The 22,521-nt window shown below is 43.1% G+C and overlaps 1 protein-coding gene across 3 annotated transcripts in view; it reads right to left on the bottom strand.

Annotated features, from left to right (window-relative positions):
* Atp8b1 (ATPase phospholipid transporting 8B1) overlaps positions 1–17,686 on the bottom strand; it is a 133,192-nt gene extending 115,506 nt beyond the window's left edge. The window contains exons 1-2 of one of the 3 annotated variants that reach the window (XM_021239201.2): positions 17,334–17,686; positions 919–1,102 (exon numbers count right to left, since the gene is read on the bottom strand). The gene's annotated coding sequence lies outside the window, so the exon portion shown is untranslated. The remainder of the gene's footprint in view (positions 1–918; positions 1,103–17,333) is intronic. The other 2 variants (XM_087192112.1, XM_004858399.4) reach the window with 2 other exon arrangements.
* Positions 17,687–22,521: the final 4,835 nt, after the last annotated feature.

Genomic DNA, 22,521 nt, shown 5'->3' with positions numbered 1-22,521 from the left:
GTCTTCTTTTGCTTCTATTCTTTTAATAACATGAGAAGGCCCATAAAGAATAAGAAATTTTTAAAAACTGAATATGCAAAAAAAAAATTGAATATGCCATATAGATGTGTCATCAATGAAGCCCCAGTAAGACAGTGTAAAGGAAAAATTAAGTGTTAAAGAGACAGATGGAGCTCCTTTGCCATACACAAAGAGCACATGATGACAGAGGTGCTGCCATTTTCAACATCATCTCTGGTTTTCCCCTGTTCTCTACAGAACAACAGTATTTGTAGCATCTGCCTGATAGAAATGGAGAATTAGCTCTCTGAACAAACCCAGAATCTATATTAACAGGATCCTTGGGAGAGTGACATGTATGTTTGGGATGAGATGTTGCTGGTCCATACTGTGGAAGCTGCCATTTTCTGGATGGTCTATCCCAACCATGTGTGGACATGATCAGAGGCCAGGTTTTCTTTAGGATTGGCTGAATCTCAAATATGTCTCCCACTCACACCAACTGGGGCTTTTCATTCTCACCCAAGACTGGGGAACCCCTCACCATTCTTCAAGATCACCTTCCAATGTAGCCCTTTCTTAGAGACCTTCTTGAAGGGGACCTTCTTGAATACCCCTCAACTGAGTTAACAGTTCCATTCTATGGCCCCCATTTCTTATTTCCTCACTTCAGCTCATCCTCACCCACCCAGGAAGCAACTCCTACCACTAACATCCCATTCACATCATTCACACAAGCTTCAGCCCTTGTCTGCCACTGAGCTATCATGAGCACGACCAACGGGATCCCTCCTCAGGAACTATCCAGCATCACGGGTACAGCACACCAATAATTCCCACAAGCAAGGGAAGGTTCCACTCAGATGAGTACAAGAAAAGATTTGGGGGAGTCTTTTACTTGATGTTATCAGAGCTTACCCTCAGGAAATGACACTGGAGCCCAAAAGCCAAAGATAAGAAGGAATGATTCCAAGGAAGAGTGTTTCAGGTGAGAAGGCAACAAATATGAAGGTCTGGGGACAGAAAAGGACCATGATGCTGGACTGAAGCTGAAGAGTACAAGCAGGAGGAGGCACGGGTCAGAGCAATCCGGGTCCAGGAGCTGTGGAGAGAAAGTGGCTGTTTTTACAACTGAAGTGGTGAGCTACTAAAAGGGTTTGCAGCTGGGTAGGGGTACAACCCAGGACCTGACTGGCTGCTCTGGGATGAAAGCAGCAGGCTCGAAATGGACATGTCACTTAGGAGGCTACTGGGATAGTCCAGGGGAGGGAAGATGATGGTTTGAACTAAGTGGATGGCAGGGGAGATAGAGGTAGCTCATCAGATCCAAGGTATTCTGCAGGTAGAAGCACTGGATCTTAGAGATGATTAGAAATGAAAGTGGGATGCAGGTTGGAAGAAAAAGGGGTTAAGGTTCTGGTTCATATTTCTGGTGTAATCATCAGCAAGAGAGGAACCATCTTTGAAACTGGTTAGGGAGTTCAGTTCGTGATGGGCTGGGTTTGGTGTACACAGGAGATACACAGCATGGAGTGGGAAATGTGCCTGGGACTGAGTCCTGCAGAACACAGCATTTTACAAAAATTCATATTCTATCTCAACCTCAACACTACTGACATTTGAGGGTATTTCTTGAGAGATGTCTAACAGCATTCCTGGTCTCTACCACTAGATGCTAATGATATCCCCTGAGTTGTGAGAACCTAAAATGTCCCTTTTGGACAAAATTGACTCCAGTTAATTAGTTTAGGGACCAAAGTCTTTAATAAACCAGCACCTGTCTTCTATCTCAAAGTTCACAGCAAAACTAGGGCAAGAGTTCCACAAATCACTAGAATTTTCTCACATTCTGGTTCTGTGGATAAGCACCTAAAACTGACTAAATAAAACCAGGCCAAGCATTAAGCTGGACTTCGCTCCATCCTATTAGGAAACAATCTTGGTTATACTAACCCCAAAGTATTTTTAGATCTTGAAAACTCTTTATTCCTTGTCTTTTAACAAAACAAACTCAAAATAGAACAGTGAGGAAATATAGGCACTAGCTGGTTTTACCCTGTTATGCAAATATTTCATAGTTCAGAGTTATAAGAATGATCCAAGAGTTTCCAAGTTTCATTTGCAAAGAGATCTCTAACCTGATTTCTGACACTACTAAAGCATGACCTCTGGCCATTCCTGTGTATCTCAGCAGCTCAAGCCAAACATGATCCAAGCTAACTCCACCTTCCAAATCTACTCTGTCTCAATATCATGAATCACACATGAGAAGTCTGAGACATCATCCAATGTTTCTTTTAGGTCTCCAAATCCAATCCCCCATGAAGAACAAGGTTCCCACTTCTCAGGCGAAGCTGTGACCCTCCTCTCTCTTCATCCCCTCCCACTCTCCTAGCCCAAGGTCCAGTCACTCTCTTTTGGAAGCTGCAGCAGCCTCCTAACTGGCCTCCTGCCTGCTCAGGTCTTCTTCCCAACCCATTTTCCACATTGTAGTCTGGTTGATCACTCAAACTGGAAATTAAATCATGTCACTCTATTGCTTAAGATATCTGTGAATGGCTTCCACTCGCTCCTTTACAGCTTAGCCTAGCCCACCTCATGCCATCAGCCCCATATCCTTCACCCCAGCCATTATGGCTCCTACAATACAGCACTAAGCTCCCTCCCTCCTCTGAGGCTTTGCGCACACTGTTCCCATTGACCAGACCATCTTCCACTGACTCGTGCCTTCTCACACTTTGGGTCCCAACTTAAGGACAGGATCCTCCGAGAGACCTTCCAGGGGTATTTTTTTTAAAGTGTGGTAAAAATACATGAAATATATCACATTAGCCATTTTAAGTGTATAGTTCAGCAGTATTAAGCATATTCACTCTGGTGTGTAATCATTCTCACTATCCAGCTCCAGAACTTTTTCATCTTCCCAAACTGAATTTCAGTATTCATTTAGTAACTGTCCATTTGTCCCTCCCCCAGCTGCTGGTAAAAACAGTTGAACTTTCTGCCTCTATGATTTTGACTATTTTAGGTGCCTCCTTTAAGTGGGATCATACAATCTTTATCTTCTTGTGTGTGGCTTATTTCATTTAGTATAATGTCTTCAAGGGTCATTCATGTAGTATGTATCAAAATTAACTAACTTCCTTTTGAAGTCTGAGTAGTATTCCATTGCATGGATATTCCACATTTAGTTTATCCATTCATCTTTCAACAGATATTTGTGCTCATCTCTATCCAGTTTAAAGTAGGTCCTTCTTACTCTCTGTGTAATATCATAAATCCTTCAAGGCACTTATCACAGATTGTAATTTTGATATCAGTTTATTTCATATCTCTTTTGCTCAATATTTTATTTAATATCGACTTATCTCCCGACTCCACAGCCTTGTTTGGTTCACCACTGTGTTTACCCCCAGTACCTGGCATAGGACCTGGAGTGTAGTGGTTAATAAATCATTATTCAATCACTGAATGAAAGAAAAATCATTGGGCCACTGGAAAGTCACTAGTCTTGAGATTTACTCACAAACTCTGCAGAGTCTGTATTCAATTGTGAAAGTAAATAAATTAATACACATGCATATGCGTGCACACACGCACACATTAGCTCTCTAGGCACAGAAAGTCCCTTTGTAATATGTGGTTTAGTCTTTCTGCTTTGTTCCATCTCTTTTGTGTGTGTGCTTTTTTAATTCTCCCAAAATGTTTTATATGCAAAAATAACAAGTGAGTTTGGTAATATGAAGATGTTAAGTTTTCATACATATTCCCTTGAAAATAATATGCTGAGTGAGAGAAGCAAGAGACACAGAACTCACATACTGAACTATTTCATTCATATGAAAAGTCGGTAAGGCAAACCCATGGAGACAGGGATTAGATTAGGGATTGCCAGGGGCAGTGTGGAGAACACACAAGGTGCAGAATTTCTTTCTGAGATATGGAAAAATTCTGAAACACATTGTGGTGATAATTGCATGACTTAGAACTATGCTAAATACTACTAGATTGCATATTTGAAAAGGATGAACTAAATGGTTCATGTATTACACCTCAATAAAGCTTGTGGGTATTTTTGGAGTGTTTTGCTTTGTAGTATTTAAAATTCCCAGGGCTTTGTGCATGTCAGCCAAGTGCTTTCCCACTGAACTACATCCTCCGCCCAGCACAGTTGCTTTTTAAAAGCCCATGAACATGGAGATGATGGGACAGGTGCTACTTGTAACTGTGGTGTTGGGAAAAGCTTGCTATTTCAATCACGCAAAGAGAGGAGGGGAATTGGGGAATTAAGGAAACAGGAGTTTGAGCAGCAACACTTCAAAGTTGCTGGGGCTGCAGCCTGCTTCAGGACCCTGTGAGTTACTTACAGATCTTTCTGCCTTTCGCTTCATGCAGAACATCCCCCTTCTCTAAGTGCTCCCTTCTCACCCTACCAAACTAGGAAGACACGCAGACGATAAACACAGATACAGTTCTCTGACAAAACCTTATAAGTATATTTCTGAGGAGCCTCTTTATAATCTACTACCAGCCATCTAAAGGCATTAAATTTATGGCATTCAGAAACTCAGATTTTCTTCTGCAACACAGGTTCTGCCAAGAAAGTTATCTTTGGCTCCTGTTCCCCATCGCCACACATCCAATCTGTCCAGAAATCCTTTATAATTTATCAAATTAAAAGCTACATCCATGTCTGTATCAATCATTATCTATCAAATCCCTGTCTCTGTCTGTCTGTCTGTCTCTCTCATGATATATCCATCATGGCTTCCCTGGCCTTTCCTCTTACCTGATCTCCCTGTGTAGGAACCCTCTTCCCAGCCTGTTCCAGACACAGCAACCAGAAGGGCCCAAGTCAACCATACCTCTTCAATAAGCAGCATCCAGCACCTCCCCTCATCTCACACAAAGCCAAAGTCCTTATACAGCCAGGGAGGCCCTGCAAATCTCACCCTACCCTCTGCTCTACTTTCTTCTCCTCCCTCCCTCCCTTCCCCACTTGCTCAATTGAGGCCCAGCCCTACCTGTTCACCAGACAAGCCAGGTACCCCCACTTTAGGGCCCCTGCACCAAGGTGTCCCATCCTCTCTGCCTGGAGTGCTCTTTCCCCAGATCTTCCTGAGCCACTTCCTCTCCTCCAGTCTTTCCTCATGTGTCAGCCTCTCAGTGAGGCTCCACTGACCACTCTGTTTACAATGGCAACTTATTCCCTTGCCTACTCCTTTTTTAAAATTTATTACCGATACTTAGAATCTGTTCCCTTGTCATTTTTTAAAAATTTTATTTTATTGGTACATTTTAGGTATGCAATATAATGACATTCATCATTGGAAATTCACACCTTTACATAATCTCTCTTGGTTCTTATTTTTCACCCTTCCCCTGCCCTCCCTTCACCACCTCCATCCCTCCCTATTCACAAAGACTATGTTTCCAGTTTTTCATTTTCTCATATTCATTCCATTCCCTTCTTTCCTTTCCCCTAGCCCTCACACTTCCCCTTCCCCTTTGCCCCTTTTCTTCCTGTTTCACATTATCTATTATACCTTTTAGTCCTTATTTACACTTTCAGGTTCTCACACTAGAGAAACTATTTGGTATCTGCATACGTGTGTCCTATTTATTTCACTTAAGAGTATGGCCTCAATGTGCATTCATTTAGCTATAAATGTCTAATTTCTCATTTCTTATGGCTGAGTAGTACTCCATTTTATTAAAACACACACACACACACACACACATTTTCTTTATCCAGTCTCCAGTTGATGGGCAATTGGTCTGCTTCCAAGTTTTAGCTATTACAAATTGTGCTGCTATCAACATGGGTGCACTGTGATATGATTCTTTTAATTCTTTGGGGAAGATACCCAGCAGGGAAATAGCTGGGTCAAATGGGATCTCTAACCCTAGTTCTTTGAGGTATCTCCATACTGATTTCCACAGTGGTTGCACCAGTCTACACTCTCACCAGCAGTGGAGCAGTGTTCCTCTTTCCCCACAGCCCCGCCAGCATTTGTTATTGGTTGATTTCATGCTAGCAGCCATTCTTTCTGGAGTGAGGTGGAATCTCAGCATTGTTTTCATTTGCATCTCTCGAATGACCAGTGATGTTGACATTTTTTCATATGTTTCTTTGCTATTTCTACTTCTTTGTCTGAGAAATGTCTGTTCATTTCAGATGCCCATTTTTGGATTGGGTCTTTAAATTTGGGAAGTATGATTTTTTAAAGTTCTTTATAGATTCAAGATAGTAGACTTTTGTCTGAGGAACAGCAGGTAAAAATATTTTCCCACATTGTGCGTTGTCTCTTCACACTGTTAGTGGTTTCTCTTGCTGTGCAGAAGCTTTTTAATAAGAAGAGATCCCACTTGTTGATTATTTGTACTAGTTCATGGGCAATTGAGGTTTTGTTCATAAAGTCTTTTCCTACACCAATGTCTTCAAGAGTTCTACCTAACCTCTGTTCCAGGTGATTCAGCATTTCTATTTTAATATTTAGATCCTCAATCCATTTCGATTTTAGTTTAGTGCATGGTGAAAGATATAGGTCTAGTTTTAATTTTTGACAAGTTGAAAACCAATTTTTCCAGCACCATTTATTAAAGAGGCTATCTTTGGCTCCTTTATTGAAGATGAGATGACTGAGTGTGTCTGGAGTTGTTTCTGCATCTTCTAATCTGTTCCTCTGGTCGTCAGGTCTGTTTCTTTGCCAGTACCATGCTGTTTTTATCACAGTAGCTTTGTAGTAGAGTTTCACATTGGGGATTGTGATACCCCCTACCTTGTCTTTATTGCCTGGAATTGCTTTTGCTATCCTGGGTCTCTTCCTGTTCCAAATGAATTTTTGGATTATTTTCTCAAGGTCCGTGAAGTATGCTGCTGGGATTTCATTTGGGACTGCATTGAATCTATATGGCAGTTTTGGAAGTATGACCATTTTCACTATATTGATCCTTCCTACCCAGGAGCAAGGGATGTCTTTGCATTTTCAGATATCATCTTCAATCTCTCTTTTCAAAGTGCTATAATTTTCAGAGAAGAGGTCTTTGATTTCTCATCAGGACCTAGGCTTTTCTTAGTTGGTAAGTTTTTAATTATGTTTTCAATTTCATTGATTGATATTGGGTTGTTTAGAATTTTTAGGTCTTCTTCATTCAAGTTTCATAATTCATACATATCTAGGAATGTGTCTATTTCTTCTGTGTTTTCCATCTTATTGGTGTACAGGTTCTCGAAGTTGGTACTGATGATCCTCTGGATTTCTTCTGGGTCCATTGTAATTTCACCCTTTTCCTTCCTAATTGCATGGATTTGGGCTTTTTCTTTCCTTTTTCTGATAAGATTGGCTAAGGGTTTGTCAATCTTGTTTAGTGTTTCAAAGACCCAACTTTTGGCTTCATTGATTTTTTTTGTACCATTCTCTTAGTCCCCATTGCACTGATTTCTGCTCTGATTTTTATAATTTCCTCCCTTGTATAAGCTTTGGGTTTGTCCTGCTCTTCTTTTTCTAGAAGCTTGAGGTTCAGCAGCAGGTTGTTTAATTGGGCTCACTCTGTTTTCCTAATATGCATATTCACTGCTATGAATTTCCCTCGTAAGATTGCTTTCACTATGTCACATAGATTCCAATATGTTGTATTGTCATTGTCATTTATTTTTTAAAAAACTGTCTGATTTCTTCTTTACTTTCCTCTGTGACCCATTGGTTATTCAGAAGTGTGTTGTTCAATTTCCATGTGTTTATGAAATTCTTCCAGTTTCTTTTGCTATGGATCTCCAATTTCATCAGACTATGGTCGGATAATATAGAGGGGATAACTTCAATTCCTTTGCACTTACTTAAACACATTCTATGAGTGAATATGTGGCCTGTTTTGGAGAACACCCCATGTGCAGCTGAAAAGAATGTGTATTCTGATTTTGTGAGGTGGAACACTCTGTAAACATCTGTTAAGTTCATTTGTTCAAGAGTTAGATTGAGTTCTAACATTTCATTATTTATTTTTTGTCTAGTTGATCTGTCTATTTGTGACAGTGGGGTATTGAGGTCTCCCACTATTATTGTATTAGTGCATATATGACTTCTCATGTCTGTTAGTATTTGTTTTATATAGTTGGGCACACTAGTGTTTGGTGCATAGATATTTATGATTGTCATCTCTTCCTGTTGGACTGTTCCCTTTACAAGGATGTAGTGTCCTTCTTTGTCTCTCTTAATCAGTGTTGGTTTGAAATCCACTTGTTCTGCCAAGAGGATAACTGCTCCTGCTTTTTTAGGGGTTCCTGTCGCATGGAGTGTTGTTTTCCACCCTTTAACTTTCAATCTATGAGTTTCTTTTTGAATTAAGTGTGTTTCGTGTATGCAGCATGTTGTTGGATCTTGCTTCTTGACCCCTTCTGCCAGTCTATTTCTTTTGATTGGTTAATTGAGACCATTAACATTGATGGTTATGACTGATATGTATTGACTTATCATTGTTGTGACTTTTTCTTTTTGTTTGATTCTCTCCTTTTGAGTTTAGTTTCTTGTCATGCCTGCTGGATTCATTCCGCTGGGCTTCCTGCGTTGTGATCCTCATTCTCTTTTCCTAGGATATTGTCTAAAACTTTTTTGGAGTGCTGGTTTTGTATTTATGAAGTTCCTAAATTTCTCCATCAATTTTGAAAGATAGTTTGGCAGGGTACATCATTCTGGGTTGGAGGCTGTTTTCCTTTAGGGCTTGGAATACGTCACTCCAAGCTCTTCTTGCCTTGAGGGTTTGAGTTGAGAAGTCTGCTGTGATTCTGATGCTCTTTCCTTTGTAAGTGATTTGTTTCTTTTCTCTAACTGCTTATAGAAATTTGTTCTTCATTGGGTTTCTGGAATCTTAACAGTTATATGCCTATGCGTAGATTTTTTTTTTTTTTTTGATTAAGGCATTTTGGAGTCCTATGTGCCTCACTTATCTGTATGTCAAGTTCTTTTCCCTGCTTGGGAAGTTTTCTGCCATCACTTCTGTGAACAGTTTTTTTATGTTGTCTGCACTCTCTCCTGTTTCTTCGTTGACTTCAATCAGTCTTATGTTATTCTTCTTTGCATCATCCAGCCGCTGCTGGACTGATTTCTCATGGTCCCTTACAATTTTGAAGCAATTTTTCTTTTCCTGGTCATTAATTGCAATCTTATCTTCTATATCTGAAATTCTGTCCTCACATTGGCTCATTCTGCTGTGTAGACTTTCAATGGGGTTTTTAATCTCCTGGTAATCTGTTTGTATTTGTTTTATGGATTCCATTTGTTTCCTATTTTGGGATTCCATCATGTTCCTCAGCTCCTCTATGTTTTTATCTGTGCCTTCTCTAGATTTATTAATCATGTCTTGCACTATGGGCACAATCTCTGCTCTTATCTCAGAAATTATTTCTGATTTCATTTTTTCCAGATCCTCTTTTGTTGCCAGTTCAAGGAGTCCAGGTGGTTGAGTAGCAGATTGTTCCATCTAGTTTTCCTTTGGGGTTGCTGTAGGTGATCTGGAAGTCTAGTTTTGAGGCTTGTTTATGTGTCTTCTTATTTCAATGGCTGGGGGGGGTGGGTGTTTTTGGTGCCCGCACAGCTCACGTCCTCTATGCTGGGAGCAGTGGAATGGTGGCCTGGAAGCCCCTACCTCTGCACTGGGAGCAGTGAAACGGCAGCCCAGAAGCCCCTTCCTCTGGGCTGGGAGTGGTGGAATGGCGGCCTGGAAGCCCCTACCTCTGGGCTGGGAGTGGTGGAACGCTGGCCCAGAAGCCCCTTCCTCTGGGCTCAAGACTTTCAAACTTTCATTGGAAAGACTCTGGATATCAATCTGTCCCCTGTCTCGAACATGAACACCTGAAAGGCAACCTGGGTTTCTGTTCCATCAATGACTTATTGCCAGGGGCCTGGCACATGAACTGTGCAGCTTACCTATCTATGGGCCACCTGATTAGCTGGATGTTATTGGTGAGGCCTCTGTTTGTCCTTTGGACTTTGTAAAGGTTATGCTTTACCTTTATTCACTCCATGGGACAATGCAGGAGAAAATGGTCCATAGAGCTTCTTTGGCCATTCAAGCCAAAACTCAGAAAATGAGCATAATCCTTCACTAAGACTTCAGACTCAGAACAAATATTCTTGAGGATTAAATAGTATTGGTCCAAGTGATTTCAAGGACCCAGGACATTTTAGATGCTTATGTCACTATTAACATGGCCTGAGGTTCTCATGTTGACCTTTCAGAATCTTCACATTTCTGAAGGGAGGAGGGAGCATAACACTGATATATAAAAATTATAAACAATCTTAAACTGAGCTAAACAAAGTATTGTGTCTCCTAGAGATTAGCCAAGTTGCCCCAGTATTCCTTTTGTGGCAGTGATTAACATAAAATGGGAAAGGGGAAGGACACCTAGGGAAGGTGGTATTTTGGGTTGAAGTTTTTTGTGGGTTGTTGTTTTACTTAAAAAGAAAACCTTATATTTTAAATATAAAAACTCTTATTTGGCTAATTTTCAGGGTACTCATAAGCTCATATGAGATAGTAACCTGGGCACAGTGGTATAAACCTATAATTCCAGCTACTTGGGAGGCTGGAATAGGAGAACCACAAGTTGAAGGACAGCCTGGGCAATAAGGAAAGAGTCCATCTTAAAAAAAAAAACAGTGAAAGAAAATACAGATTAAGATTCTTTAATGTAACAGACTGATATCTACTTATTACTTAAGTGTCCTGGCTTTCATGCTGCCACACATATCAGTACATTCTTAGGAAGAGGCAGCAGCTGGTAACTGTTCCATGCTGCAGTCTGCAACTGGCCTTTTGGCTTGAAGCATATTTTGAGAGCCATGGATCCTATTTTTGGTGGAAAACAATCTGACACTTAACTATTAAATTAAAAAATAAATTCAAATCAGTTTTAGAAGGAAGGTAAGGATTTTTTTTTCCCCTCTATTCTGAAATCATCTCTAGCTGGCAGTTTTGGTCTATAGAGGCTGCAAGGCCGTGGGGTCCACATGACCCAGGCCATTTGGAATGACAAATGACCACAGCTTCCTAACAGCAGCTCCAAGTAAAAAGGAGAAACATGTGATTGCTGCTTACGTGTCTTCCACACAACCATCTTCCTTATAGTTCTAGAGTTCTTCTCCCCAAGTGGTTAGAGAAGGAAAACATAGGTTAAATACTACATGTTCCCACCCATTGAACTTACTAAAAATAAATTTTACCAAGCTGAAAAACTCACATGAAAAAACAGATATTTATACATCCAGGTCCATAGCAGCTTTATTGATAATACCTAAGGATAAACACAACCTAAGTGAATATCACAACCTGAGCTAAACATGGGACACAAATAATAGACTATAGTACTATTCACCTTTCAGTGGAAGTAAATTCTGACCCATGCTATAATGGAAGAACCTTGAGGCATTATGAGAAGACAAATAGTATATGATTTTACTTAACATGAGGTACTGTAATCAAATTCATAGGCACAGAAAGCTAGAGGTCATCAGGACTGGGAAATAGGCAGAACTGGGAGTTGTTTCATAGGTATAGAGTTTCAGTGTGGGATGATGAAACAGTTCTGTGGATGGGCACCAGTGTCAGCTGCACAATAATGTGAAGGTACTTAATACCACTTCAAAATGGTTAAAATGGTAAATTTAAAGTTATATATATTAACCACAAATTTTTTTAACCACAATTTTTTTTTCAATACTAGGGACTGAACCCCAAGGGCACTCTACCAGTGAGCTATTTATCCCCAGCCCTTTGTTTTTTTCTTTGTTTGTTTGTTTGTTTGCTTGTTTGTTTTGAGACAGGGTCTCACTAAGTTGCCAAGGCTGGCCTTGAACTTGTGATCTTCCTGCCTCAGCCACCCAAGTTGCTAGGATTACAAGCACGTACTACCATGCCCACCTTAACTGTAGTTTTTAAAAAAACTCTCATGACAAACTTCTGCATCAAGAAAGTGAGATCATGAGAAACCTCCCCTCCTCCCAAAGTCGTCCTGCTACCAAACACAGAACAAAGACTTTTCACTTAATTCTCACAATATCTATAGTCTAATGAAGCCACTCCCCAATACCAACTTTGTCAAAATTCTAGAGATTTAGCAGCAGATAGTGCCTGACTTAAAGGACTCACACATGTGTTTTCCAGTGTAAAGAAAGAGCTGATATTTCCCAGGATTAAATATACAAAACCTGACCCATCTTCCCAGTGAGTGAATATTTAAACCACCTGAGTCGCACATTTATCTATTTTTCCATGGAGAATGTGAAGCATTTCTTATGGATCCACAGATAATGTACAGCGCTCTCAAAAAATCATCTCAATACTTCACTGGGTCCCACGGAGACAAAGATTTGTGTTCAAGTCACGCTATAAAATAGAATATTCCGTGGAGGGGAGCCTCCCACCTGGCAAGAATGGACTGTGGCACCCTGTGAGGACAGTGTGAGGTGCAGGAGCCCCAGTGCAGATTTTTTAGCTCAACTTAATTTGGGTAAAGGTTAGAAAGCTGATTTTAAACACAACCAGCCCTAAATCAAACAAACCTCAACTCTAGTAGAACAAAAGCCACTCAGCAAAGAAACAAAGCCATAAAGCAACAGTCCTGTAAACAAAGACCAAAGCTACTAGCCAAAGGTCAGACTCCACACATAGTGAATGCAGAAATGCCTGGCTTCTCAGTCATGCTAGTGGGAAGTAGATGGTCTTTGCCACTGAATGAAGAGCACCCTGGAATAAAAGTGACACCATCCTCCTGGAGTCTGGGTCCTTTCCCCTGACTGACACCCTCGACACTTGCAGGCCCATCCCTGACCCATTAAATGCAAATGTACTACACTGATAATGAAAACAAACCCTCCAGGCCAGAAGGGATCCCAGCAGTCCTCAAGGGCTGTAGGTGACCATCCCTCCTCAAGAGAGGGACAATGTCAAGGGCAGCAGGAGCCAGGATACTTGCCCTATTTGCATATCAAAGAAGAAAAAAAACCAACACAAGCCCTCAGTAAACCTCCCAGGCTTCTGAGCGGCAGGGAAGTTAATTCATTGCATAGATGAAAGATGAAAGAGAATGAATGAATGAATGACATTTTACCAAGGTTGTCTCTCAGCAGTGTTTACAGAGGCTCTACAATGAAGAAAATCATGCAGAGAGCGTTGATCCTGTGCAAAAACCACAACATTCAGACACTGTTGTTTTAAACGAAGATTAGTAAATGTTTTAAAAACAACAACAAAACAGGAGTATGGCGAATGAGGGAGAGGACACAGACAGGAAATGAGGGATAGAGGAGGCACAGCAGTGTTCTGTGTGTCCCAAGTAGTCCACTGTGCAGGAGGAGGTAGCACCACCTGAGGGAGCAGCCTGAGTTCCTCCTGGCTGGGACTGAGGTCATCCTCCTGCAAGGTAAAAGGTCACTGGGAACCATGGTTGTTCCAGCCACCGGCCAGAACTCCAGAACAATGGCATAAATTTGAAGGCTTAGAACTTTGCCCCTACTCGGAGAATTTTTTTCTGTCCCGGGCCTGGTGAAAATGGGCACCAATGTTTGCTAAGCAAATACTAACATGTACAGTGACTACTGTTTCCTCCACAGCCTAGGAGAAAGGCACTGTCTGGGTAAGAGGTACTTATTGAACACTAGAAACAACACAATGATGATAGTAATGACTTCTTTTCACTGAGCACTATGCTCCCTCCTTTACCCAAAGCATCTCATTTGGAACTCATCGCACAGACCTTGAGGTAGGCCTCTTATTAAGCCATTTAAAGACCTGGAAATTGAGGCTATAGAGAGATTAGGTAACTTATACAGCTAGGAAGAGGTAGGGCATGGAACACAATCTGGATCAAAGGATACGGAGGCTAGCAAGATCTGTTCATTGCTGCCTGTGGACCACTCAAGGGAACCAGTTTCCAACACAGTTCCATTATGGATGGGTTTGGTGACAGTTTATTTTTAAATGGAATGCATTTAGAAGTATCAGGAGGAATACTAAATCTATTCTGAAATAAACTGATGCTAAAAAAATTCTTTATTTTCTAGGAATAAAAATTAGAGGGCTGGGAATGTAGTTTAGTAATAAAGTGCTCACCTAGAATATGCACATGTCCACGGCTCTGGGTTCAATCCCAAGGACCATAAAAAAGAGAGAGTGAGACAGAGACAGAGCACACAAGAAACACATATGTGCATTTCATGTGCATTTTATATATATATATATACACGCACACATACACACATATATATACACACATAGTACTTTTTGTCCTAGATATTCAAAGACTTCATATTCAAAGACTCCTAGATATTCAAAGACTCCTGGATACAAGACTTCAAAAGGTTTTAGATTGGGTGTTACTTTTAGCAAGGCACAAGGAGGGGGATCCAGGAGTAACTTGATTAACAAAATAAAGAACATATGCTATCTTATTTTTGTGTTATTCAGACTCCCCTGGCAAATTTTTATTTAATAGGTAAAAAAGACCTACTGGCATAAATACAATTAATCTAATGGAATGGTGACCCCCAAAACAGCTTTAAAAACTCAAGATACCTGATGATACCACAAAGAAAAACTTTCCAGGAGACTAATCTAGAAGCAAATACTAAAATCCAGTACTTAAGGATCTTTAAAGTTTCTTATTGGGACATGAATGGAACCAATAAAGCACGTCCTGGCCCTGAAAGAGCAAGCTCCTCTGTATCTGCAAGTGCAGAGGCTTCTTTCACAATGACTAAAACCAAAGAGTATTGGCAATTAAGAAATTAAACTTCTATAAGGATTACCTGAATTCCATGAATATTACTTCTGACAAACTAAGACAGAATTTAAACAGTAAGCCAATAGAATATGCCAACGTGCCTACTGAGCAAATGTGAGGCACTGGGATCAATTGCCTGTGCATATCTATCTGTCTACCTATCTGCCCACATGTAGATAGATAGATAGACACACGCACACACCAAATATGTGGGCATGGTGCTGTTTTTTAAAAGAAGAATCAGTCTAATAAGGAAAATATGAAAGCACATTTAAACTTATTATGTATTAAGGACATTCACATATTTCTCATTTAATTTTCTCAACAACCTAAATAAGTTGATGACATCCTTATTTTTCTCCCAACAGATGAGCAAACAAGTTTAGAAAATTTAAATCCCTCTAAGATTATTCAAAGAACTGAAACCTGTGAGAATCTACAGCCACTTGTGTTTCCATCACTTTGTTTTAAAAGCAAGAAAAAGGAAGAGGTGGGAAGAATGAATGGAAAGAAGGGAGGACAGAAAGAAGGGGTAGAAACATTCTATAGGGGGTTTGGTATTGCACTTTGTTAGCACTAAGATCTGAAATCCTGAAAGCCAGGCTAACCCTGAAACCAGTCTTGAGCTTACGGGAACACTTGTTATTAAACCATTTGCTTTACCAAATTATTATTTTAAGGCCTCAATTTTTTAAAAAAGCTAATTCTAGCACTAGCAAGTAACAAGTCAATACAGCTATGTATTGTCTTTAAAATACAAATTAGAAAAGTGCAAATTGGCCAGCACTGAGCTTACACAGGTGGCATCTGTGTTTGCTAGTACTAAGTAAGCCACCAGAGTCATTTGCCCCTTAGTAACCTGCACAGAGAACCACTAATAATTATTAAAGCACAACCACTGGAAAATGATAAATGAACACAACAGTTAAGGCTTCTTTCCAAAATTAGAACAAGGAAATCTTCACTACATAATGAAAATCATTAGGAGGCTACAGAGGAGTAATTGCAGGCAAACGTGACTTCTCCGCAGAAATTAATCAGCTAATAACCATTCACCATCTCTTGTGCAGCACAGTATACGCATTTATAATAGGGCCAATAAGGTTCTCAACAATAGTTCCAGAGTAAATGAATGACATTTTAGGCCTAACACAAAAGTACTCTTCAGACCATGAAAATCAGAGTTTCTACTTCACGTTTTTGCGTGGCTTCCCCTTTTTCTGTGCCGTCCTATTTACTGTCCACGGAGATTCTACCACACATGGTGGGTAGCCTTCGTTCCTAAAAGCATTTCACCTCTGTCAGCCACCTAGTGTATGCCGGGTGGTCTACAAGCAATTCACTAGTGTTGTCTGGTTTAATTCTCCAAGGGGGGGGGGGGGTTGGTGGGCAGAATTTTGAAGGCAAAGCAACCAGGAAGATGGGAGCCAAACTTTTCTCACCGCCAGCAGGGTGGGCAGTTTCCGGGAGCAGAACTCGGGCGTGCGGGGCTATGGGCTGAGACCACCGGAGGCGGCGTGTGCAGGCCCGGAGGGTCGGGCCGGTTGGAAGGGGACTTGCTGGGCGGAAAGGTGGCGCAGGTCCCCTTTACTTTTGCGCGTCGACAACCCCCCGCCCCGAGCTCGCGCTAGCGCTCGCATCTGCACTGCCGTCCTCTCCACTATATAGCAGCCCGGCCTCCGAGCTCGGAGCCTCCGGGGCGGGCGGGGACTACACGCACACACCTCTCTTGGAGAAGCTGGTCCTACGCGTCACAGCGTTTTTCACTTTGGGCGAGGGGAGAAGGTGGAAGAAGTGGGCAGTTAAAGCACTGCCATCCATGGAACATCTCTCCCCCCTCCAATAAGCTGCCCCTCCACAGACACGCAGGGAGGAGCTAGCGCCGCCGTCGAATTGGGACGAGAAGAGGAACTGACGGGCGCGACCCCAGAGTCACCAGAAAAGCACCGTCCCTTCCCCGATCACGGCCCACACCATCTTAAAGGACACAGGATAGATGGGAGGCGGTTACCTGGCCTTGGAGCTGGAGCGGTGGAGACAGCGATCTCACCCCCTCCACCCCACCCCGCAGGTGCGCGGCCAAATACACTTGGCCCTGGGGTCATTTTCGGAAACGGCATCAGTTCCCAGAGCGGGACCCACTAGAACCAGCCATGGGGGACTCCCAGAGGAGTTGGCCGCCGCGGCGGTTCAGCCAGCGGCACCCTCCGAGGGCGTCCCAAGCACTGGCTGAACTTCGGAGCTTAACCCGGGACAAGTCTGTCGCAAACCAGCTAAACGCCCCAACACCTCTCGCAAGTTCCCGGCTCCTGACAGGTGGAAACCCCGCGGACCTCCGCACAGAAGCGCTTTCCTGGCCAGCGGTGCCTCTTGGTCCCCAAGCGTGCGGCGACTCGCGGCTTCCCACCCAAATCCCACCTATGAAGACTTGGGAGACCGAGGGCGCGGACAGCAGCTGTCTCCCCATCCCGGATCCCCGGAGTCAGCGGGCCTGCGGACCGCCCGGGGAGAGGCGGGACGCTCGGAGGTCTGGGCGCCGCGCCCCTCTTACCTAGGGCTCGCAGGGCCCCGGCTGGGGCATCCGTCCGGCGCGCCCCTCCGAGCCTCGCCGCGCACCTGTCCGCCGCCGCCCGGGCCCAGCCCTCCCCGCGCTAGCGCTTCATGGCGCACACGGCTGGCTGGGGCCCCGGGGAGCGTGTCCAGTCGGCTGCGACTCCTCCGGCTCTCGGCTCGCCAATGGTTCCCCGCTTTCCCCCGCCCCGCGTCCGAGCGCCCTTCCTCGGCGGCCGCCCCTTTCTCTCCGCTCTGCCCGACCGGCCAAACTGGTTTCTCCGCTCGGGGAGGAGTCTCTGGTCTCCCTCCCGCGGCCGCAGCCCCGCGCGGCTGGGGCCGAGACTGGAGCTAGGCTAGGGCTCGGGGCGGGCCCGGTGTTCTGCCCTCCCCCTGTCCCTCCCCGGGTCAGAGAGAGGCTGGATGGCGAACCCTGTGTGGGCCAATGGGGCCTAGGTCTAGTCCAGCACCCTCTGTGAGCCCCTGCGCAGGTGGGCACCCGGTTGGTGCCCCTGAGGACGCCTTCTCCATTGGCCCAGCCGGGGATCCGGGGCTCCCGGGCGCTCCAGCTCTCCCGAAGTGCAGTCGCCACCCTGCCTCACCATCCCCGAGTCACTTTCCCGCCCTCTGCCGGCTTGGCCGAAACCCAGCGTCGGTGACCGCGCTAGCCCGGAAAGCTGGCAGGGCCGCGGCTCGCCAGCGACCTGTGCTCCTCTGTAAGGAGAGCTGTGCGCTATCCATGCCAAGTCACGTTCCGGAACCAGTCGCCAGAGATTGTTGCACAGAGGGTGGGGATAGAGACTTCGCCAAAAGACTTCAAGAAACTTACCCTGTAATTGCAGCAAGCAGGCTTTTTCACTGAGACCAAAGTTGCTCATGTTTAGAGATTTGGGTCAGAGTTAAGATACTGCACGTGCACCCCGAAATGTAGCTGAGCATTTTGGACCCTCGTGCGCGTGTTGGGAGTATACGGTGTAAGTACACTCCTTACACTGCTAACCCTCTGTTCTGTAGGATCTTAGTGCTCACCTACTAAGTACAAGTTGCTGGGGTCAGAATGGAGGAAAGTCAAGATGTGAGAGTGTGCTTAGGGCCTGAGAGAGTAGTGTTCAAGTGGTAGAGCCCTTTCCTAGCAAGCTCGAGGTCCTGGGTTCCAACCTCAGCGTGTGTATGTGTTGGGGGGGGGGGTTACACTGCACAATGTGGTGAGGGCCAGGGGACTCAGGTAAATATCAGTTACCTGTAGATCAAAGAGGCTGATTCATTGCCTTGAAAGTTCCAGTTCCCAACTAGGATCACCCAGAAGGCTTCATAGAGGCAGTGGGACTGGTTCTCAAAACCCACAATTTTAGGGATGGGAGTTATGTAGAGAGTTAGTCAAAGGATGGCCCACTGATTGATCTTGTACACAAAAAATCCAACTGATATTGTTAAACTTAAGGCTGCCCGGAGGTCCCTTTTCATCAATCACACTTAGGTAGTGCTGATCAGTCATTTCGTCTCTATGGGCCTCAGTTTCCTTAACTGTAAAATGAAGTCAGACTACCTGATCTCAAGGAGTTCCTTCTAGCACTTACTTTCAGAACCCAGCAACAGAGCAAAGGGACGGGGCAAGAGAGTAGAGGGCCTGTTTAGTGACAGAGGGGTGGGTGGTCTGCTGCAGTGTGGTGGTGACACATGAGGCTAGTGGGCGGACCTGGGCCCCAGAGCCCTTGAATGCAAGGCTAAGGAGTTTGGACTTGTTTTGGTGTACGGGTGAACCACTGAAAGTTTGACCACAACAACGACATGATCAAGGCTGTATTTTAGAGGAAATTATGGGGATGTTCATGAGAGGATAAGGGTGAAGATGGGGTATCACCTGGGAGGTTAGTTCAGCAACATAGGGAGAAATGGCCAGGACACAGAGCAGCCAGAACCTGCAAGTGACATGAAGAAGGGAGCAAGGGACACAAGTCAGTTCTCAAGATTGAGAAAAGGAATGGCAAAGTCAGGAGAGTCACCACTTAGAAATGCCAGAAACCTAACATCATGTAATACAACATGCACTAATAAAATGAAAGAATAAGAAAAAAAGAAATGCCAGAACCCTAAGAATCAAGAGAGGACTCAAGTTGGTTGGGGTGTAGCTCAGTGATAGAGTGTTTGCCTAGTATGCACATGGCTCCAAGTTCAATCTTCAGCACCCTGCCCCCCGAAATGAGGACTCTACATTAAAAGAACAGTCTCTTTCTCACAGCTCTACTACAAACTGCTCAAACTGACCAAGAAAATGTTGCATAGAAGAGACTGCCTTAGGATATGCCCAGTTCACACCTGTCCCCAAAGTTGATAACTTCCACTTCCAAGGCTGCTGTTAACACTGCTATACAGACACCAGAGATTCAAGTGAGGTTTTTCTTCCTTTTACAGGCTAAATTGGAGGGGAAGCATGGTAGATGAGTCCAACAAGTATGGCTTCAAACATTTATTCATTCAACAGATATTTATTGGGTACCTACTATGTGCCAACACTGTTTTAGCTGCTTGGGTACAATAATGAACCAATCAGGCAAATGCTATCTGAAAAAGTAACATTAAAAAATGCTTTGAAAAAACAGAACAGACCTGACTGAGAACTTGCCCTGAAGAGTCTTGCTTCTAGAGCACCATGAAAGTTCTGTCTCAACCTGGGTGATAGTTATGAAGGTGCACATATATATGAGTTCATCTACTTGCACACTTGAGATTTTTACATTGAGAAATAAAATAGAGGCAAATGTTATGGACCATTCCTGTAATCCAAGCTATTTGAGAGTCTGAGGCAGGAAGATTGCAAGTTTGAGACCAACCTGGGTCATTTAGCAAGACCCTATCTAAAAAAGAAAAAAAAAAGATAAGGGGACCGGGGTGAGGCTCAGGGGTAGAGTGATTTCCTAGCATGCACAAGGGTCTGGATTCAATCCTCATGACCACAAAAATACATACATATATACATACATGCACACATAATGAGGTCTGGCAATGTAGCTCAGTGATAGAGTGCTTGTTTAACATGTACAAAGCCTTGGAGTTGATCTCCAGCACTAATAATAAAAAATATTCATCAGGGTTCAGAGTTTAGGAGTGAGAAGATAAGTCACAGTTTTAAATAATATGGTCGGGGTGGGCTTCCTAGAAATTGCACCTGAAAAAGCCTTAGAAGAAGATAGATTTTTGTCTTAGCTGAGTTACCTGGCTAAAGCCCGACTTGCCTGGAATCTACCAGACCAGGATATGTTCAAACCATTTCCTCATGGGTTTCAGCTCCTGCAACTCAGGTAGCAGACTCAGGCATGTTAGCTGATGTTGCCGGGAGAAAGTAGCTGGACTGGGAGTCCTGACCTATGTAATCTCTGAAAGAACCAGCCCAAGTCTCAGAGTATCCTGTCTGCTCCGTCATTGAAAGTATCTTGTGCATGCGACAAGGACTGATTTTGAAATATGCCTTACATGAGTCACTGAGAGATACGTGGCTTTTTGTCCTGGTAGAGACCTGCTTCCACCTGCCTGGGGTCTTTCCCGGGATTCTCAGGACTGATAAATACCAGGATATTTTATAGAAGCCTTTCCCATTCCATAGCCAACACCTTTACCTTGCAAGCAGCTGGGAGGAATACTGAAATTTAACAGAAACAGCCATTTCTAAAACAGAATAGCAATGCTTTTCAGCTTTTGTAGTTTAAATTCTCTTCCAACCATTTCTTTTTGCCTCTCTTCTTGGCAAGGCTGCTGTATCACATTTAATGGTTGCAAGCAATAAGGCTGCTGGGAGATTGCCCAGAGAACTCACTCAATTTAACTGGAAATTCATTTTTCTCTACAAGGCAAGAGCTAAGGGATAAAAGATAAGCTTAAAAAGAGGTGATACTGCCTGTATTCAGTTCTCTGCTAAGCCCAGTGGTTATTTAAGCTAAAGCATTTCATGCCAGTGGAAAGGTGCTATTGTAACCCTGCACTGGCAGTAAAGATTAACTCAGTTGGAAGGCGAATTTTTCACAGACGATGTCTAGACCAACTTCAGAACTTCTTTATTTTTTATTTTTTTGTAGCTCTGGGGATTGAACCCAGAACTCCTCACATGCTAAGTTTATTCTTTTCCACTGAACTACACTCCCTACCTCAAAATTTTAAATATAAGAAGGTTTTATGTGAACCTGTGTTTGCAATGACTGCTGGTATAAGCTTCAAATACTTGCCTGCTTCCTTTCAAGTGGTGCTTATAAAGCAATACAGATACAGATGATATAGTCTGCTGTCTCTGGCACAAATAATTTTCTAAATACCCACTGAGTTACTAAGCTACCTGCCTCCTTCACCACTTAGTACCTCTTGTCCCTTTTTTAAACCAACATTTAAAAAAAGAAAAATTAGATTGCAAAAGAAACATGAGACATCAGGTAACTAAATGTGTCTCAATTGTTCTGGCAATCTCTCAGGTTTAGCATCCATGAAATATTAGATATATTAACCCCTAGGCATGCTATGAAAATTCACTTTTCCTTCTTTCATATTCAGAAGTATGTTAGTGTGCAGAATTCATCTACAGTTCTTTTCTACAAGGAAGAGATTTTTTTAAAAACTGCTTCCTATCTGGAAATGTAATGTACATCACATTGATCAGGTATTGATAATATAACACTAATTAAACTTAATTAGTATTTAGAAACTAAATTAATAATTTTCCAAAATAGCCTTCCTGTTTTTTGAGACAGGGTCTTGACATGTAGTCCAGACTGGCTTTGAACTCAAGGAGATAATTCTGTCTCAGCCTTCCAAGTGCTAGGATTATAGATGTGTGCCACCATGTTCAGCCTCAAAATCTTCCATGATAATGGTTAGTATAATATTGCTAGGTTTTCATGTGGTTGTAGGAAGTTTGTATGCACCATTTTATGCCCTGTTTTCGTCTCTTCTCATTGCATCTTGAAAACACATTGCTTTTTCTAGCTTCATACCTCTTTTTTCCTGACCTCCCCGCAAGGTCTCCCTTCTAAGCTGCTGCATTCTGAATAAGGCTTGTTAGTTCCTCAATTTGAAGCATCATTCCTCATCTGCCTGATGCTTCCAGCCTTCCTTTGTCAGCTCCAAGGCAGCTTCCTCTGAGGAAGCTTGGCCCGCATATTCCCCAAGCAGTAGTTGCACCTGACTTCTAGGGAAATCTCCCTATT

This window comes from Heterocephalus glaber, unplaced genomic scaffold (genome assembly GCF_053883595.1).
Source record: "Heterocephalus glaber isolate CG9 unplaced genomic scaffold, H.glaber_assembly_v1.0 deba00000331, whole genome shotgun sequence".
NCBI lineage: Eukaryota > Metazoa > Chordata > Mammalia > Rodentia > Bathyergidae > Heterocephalus > Heterocephalus glaber.
The sequence above is the reverse complement of the archived record's forward strand: the minus strand, read 5'-3'. Positions and strand labels throughout refer to the sequence as shown.